The sequence below is a fragment of the Lolium rigidum genome, chromosome 6, assembly GCF_022539505.1.
Source record: "Lolium rigidum isolate FL_2022 chromosome 6, APGP_CSIRO_Lrig_0.1, whole genome shotgun sequence".
NCBI classification, from domain to species: Eukaryota; Viridiplantae; Streptophyta; class Magnoliopsida; order Poales; family Poaceae; genus Lolium; species Lolium rigidum.
The window spans coordinates 214,259,849-214,264,183 of record NC_061513.1 but is presented as its reverse complement, the minus strand read 5'-3'; the positions used below and the strand labels follow the sequence as shown (position 1 = coordinate 214,264,183).

General features: G+C 45.7%; 1 pseudogene; it reads right to left on the bottom strand.

The window, feature by feature from the left end:
* Positions 1–897: 897 nt before the first annotated feature.
* LOC124665880 lies at positions 898–2,048 on the bottom strand (annotated as a pseudogene).
* Between the last annotated feature and the right edge of the window lie 2,287 nt (positions 2,049–4,335).

Sequence of the window (4,335 nt, the reverse complement as noted above, 5' to 3'; positions counted from 1 at the left end):
ATTGTTCGAGGTTTAGAAGAACTGGTAGCCGAGATGTACATTTTGTTCAATATCTCACCCACCGGTTTATCTTCCAATTACTGTTCTCTGCTTAGTGGTGCATTACATGGACATTCTGAGCTCTCCAGATTTTAGTCCAATTCCAAGATACTTTGTTTCGCAGTATGATCCAATCAATACACTCGTAACAGAATACAGTAAATCTAAAAGTACAACTCCTACAGGTAAAAAAATAAAAGCATCTGACTCTACCGAACCATCTAGAAACAGCAACTACAAACCGTGTGCCAAATTGTTTTATGCGAGGCACAACCTAAGTTTTCCACAGACCACCATTAAGCAAATCTTAAACCTGGTTCTTGCATAGAACAATGAGAGATTGCAGAATTAACAGAAACTAAGAAGAACAAGGCAGAGTATATGTGCAAAGACTAAGTTGCTAGAATGAATCCAGAAATGGGCACAAAATAAGTAAACATGTTCTACCGCCAAAAGTAAGCACCATTTCACATTGCTAAGTAATACAACGGTAGAACGAGTGCAGACACATACAAAACATAGCATCAAATACAATACATGGAGAACTAGGTTGATATGATATCATAATCAAAATAGCAAAGTCAATTGTTCCATTCAATAAAAATAAAGACACAAGACAAGCTTAGTTAGGACATATTTCAACTCTGCACCATGATGTCTTGGTAATTCGAACACTAATACATAACAGTAGTACCTTCAGCCATACACTGAATTCATGCAACCAGATAACAACGAGAGCTTCTTGACCATAACTCTATATGAACCAACAAAGAAGCCAGCGAGCTTGCTCTTGATGTTGCAGACCATGAGGATACTGACAGTTAAGCTGCTAAGAAGAAGCATGCCACTCAACAATCCTCACATGAAAGGTGAATCATTCACCACATAACCGTCCAGTGTTGGAAAGAAGGAATGCGGAACAAGACTTTGTTTGAGCCGAAGTTGGTCGGTACAGCGTAATGCACGCTGGAAACTGGCAACAACCTTGCTATCCATGTCAATCTGAATTAGCCAGTCGCCGAATTCGACCAGCACGAGCACATCACCATCCAAAGACGGGGCAACACTCCATCTACCGTCGAACCTTCCAATTCCAAACATCACGGTGACCTCTGCAGTAGCCAGCAACTCAACCCGGTATTTCAAGGCCCATGCCTCGCTCTCATAGTCCTGGGTCATCCAGATATCAATGGTTGTCGCTGCATCATTAAAGCTGGACATGCCGAGCGTTCCATCCATCTCAAACAGGTGAGCTTTGCCAGGAAGAGCTGGAGCACGCATCTGTCGGAACGACTCGGTTGTGGTGCTGAATACTTTGATCATGTTGCTTGCCCTGTCATGCTGCTCTACGTGCCAATGCAGGCTACCACGGAACAGGACAGCAGAGAGCTCCTGTATCATGTCCTCCGCATCATCGGGGCACCGCCTCGGCGGCTGGTCAGATCCCAATGTGAAGACGTAGTATCCATCTTGGTCGGCAGCCCAATGACTCAACTTTCCGAGCAGCAGCCGGTACTCGCCCGTAGGGCTGTGAGGGTACATCCCCAAGAACGCGAAGCCATCGAGCTGAGGCAGGCGAGCATGCTGGCGAGTTGCTGGGTTGCAGATGGAGTAGTCCAAGTTCCTATAGAGGCCGCAGAGGATGAGGAGCCCGTCGCAGGAGGCCCTGACAGTGACACCGAAGTAAGATTTGCCGAGTCGCGCGACGGACTTAAGCTGGTCGACGGCGGCGAGGCCTGCCCGGTGGTCGAAGGGGATGACGTCTAGGGAAATGCTGCAGGCGCTGAGAAAGTCGTAGCCACATAGGAGAGGGAGGGAGGGCTGGCGGGCGTGGTGAGCGAGGAGGAAGTCGCGGGTGGAGGTGGCGCGGCGCGCGGGCGGGGCAGACGGCACGGCAACGGAGGAGGGGTTTGGGAGGCGGGCGGACGAGGATCTCCCATAACACGATCTCGTCCGGGAGGCCCGGGGTGGAGAGGAGCCGCTTCTGCTGCAACTGCGGCCTCCGCCATGGTCGCCGGCTGGCTGGGAGCTCTCGATTCCGTCCCAGGAGCAGAGAGCAAGAGGAGTGGTGTGTAGTGACGGCGGCGGCGGAGCAGGAGAGGGGGGTGCTGTACGCCGACCTGGTCGGTGCGGACCAGGCGCCGCACACCCCCCAGGCAGGTTGTTGGGCCGGCCCAACATTCTCACTCTTTCTTTTTTTGGTTTCTTTTGCTTTTTTGTTTTTTCTGTTCAATTTTCTTTTTACGTTTTTTAAAAGCTGATTCTTTTTAGACCCGATTTTAAAAATTATTTTAGTTTTTTTGAAATTTAAATATTTTTAAAATTTGAACATTTTTTAGATTGGAACAATTTTCAAATTGGAACAAATTTTAAATTGGAACAAATTTTAAAATTGAACAAAAAATTTAAAATTTATTATTTTTTATACGTGAACAAATTTCGAATTTGAACAATTTTTTATTTGAACAAATTTTTTATTTGAACAATTTTCGTATTTGAACAATTTTTTTTGAACAATTTTTTATTTGAACAATTTTCGAATTTGAATTTTCTCGAACAATTTTCGTTTTGAACACTTTTCAAAATTTGAACTTTTTCAAATTTAAACAATTTTTAAATTTGAATTTTCGATTTTGAACAAAAATAAAAATAAACAGAAAATAAAGAAAACGGAAAAGGAAAACAGAAAACAGAAAACAAAAAACAGAAAAAAGAAAAAAGAAAAAACAGAAACAGAAACAGAAACGAAAAAAAGAAGATGATGAAAATGGGCCAGGCCCAATACCCGACCAGGGTGTGCGGTGCCTGGTAGGCACCGACCTGGTCGGTGTATAGGATTTCCGGCAGGAGACGGAGTGTAGGTCAGGTCTCTTTCAGTTTCAGGGAACGCATTTGGGCTGCGCTTGAACGGGTTGGGCTTGGGCCTGGAAGTTTGTGCTAGCTAGAGAAACAAAAAGGTCTCAACCAGTTTATTTTGCCTCTTCCGTTTTGCCTCTGCTGCTGTACAATCTCTTCCTAGGTGAAGGCGGAGGGTGATGTTTTTTCCAAGAATCTTGAGAATTGTATTGACATTTTTTGAAAGATAAAAGATTGTGGTGTCATTTCTGGAATACACGATAATTGGAGTGACATATATCTAACTAACCCTTATAACACAACTCTAACATAGTGTTTGGATGCGGTGAATTGGACCTCTAATTCTACCGTTTGGATGTATGTTGAATTGTGCGCGGAAACAAAGACCAAATTCCTGCCCACCCCGCCTCGCTAACTTTTTCTGCAGGGACCGATTCGGAGGGGTGAACCCTCCGTATTGGCCTGGAATTGACTCTTCGTGCTGGTAACGCTTCGCTGAACGAGCCTCTGCCTGCCTGAGACACGATCCCTCCCCGCTCGACCCCACCCTTTTCCTGGATCATAGCGTGGTGGCTCTAGCGGCAGTTAGTACCTTTCCCGCCCTCGTTTCGCTCTTCCTCTCCCGGCCGTCCCCTTCCTCTCCCTCGTCCGGCCATGCATGAATCCGCTCAAAACCCTAGTGCTTAGAGAGAGCACAGAACGGCGGCGGTGGTTTCTGGCGGGGTCGTTCATGGAGGGGAACGGGACCATGCATCTTGAATTGCAGGGGAACGGGACCATGCATCTTGAATTGCAGGGGAACGGGACCATGCATCTCGAACTGTTGATGGATGGTAACTGACAAGGGATTAACTTATCAATGTCTACGTATTGTAGACTAGGGTTTTAGTCGGAAGTAGAGGGCAAGTAGATCTCGAAGGTTTCAGCCGAAAAGTACTCGACGATTATGAAAACTAGGGTTACGTGAAACAATGAATCGATCCTCTCTTTGTCCCTCGACTCCCCTTATATAGGAGGCGGAGCCGAGGGATTCGTAATACACAAGTTACAGAGTCCGGGAGGGTTTCTAACCCGTCCCGTAAAATTACAAGTCTATATTTCCTAATACAACTCTAACTTTCCTTAACATAACTCGGGCTTCTGAACTTCATATTCTTCGACTCGTGGGCCTTCAATAAAACCCCGGGTACCATCTTCGGCAGGCCCATTGGGGATGCCTATATCAGTAGCCCCCGAGATTTTGCTTGAATCGAAGAATCAGGGAAAATCTCCAACTTTACAATCATCCAATAACTTTGTCGATTTTATCACATATCTTTAGATACGCAATTATATATTGTACAGGGATAACGGTAGTTGGGGCTAGTTCATCTGACAGATCAGGTACTAGTTAAATGCTCTAGTGGCAATCCGCAAAAACCTACTTCAAGATCACGTCCC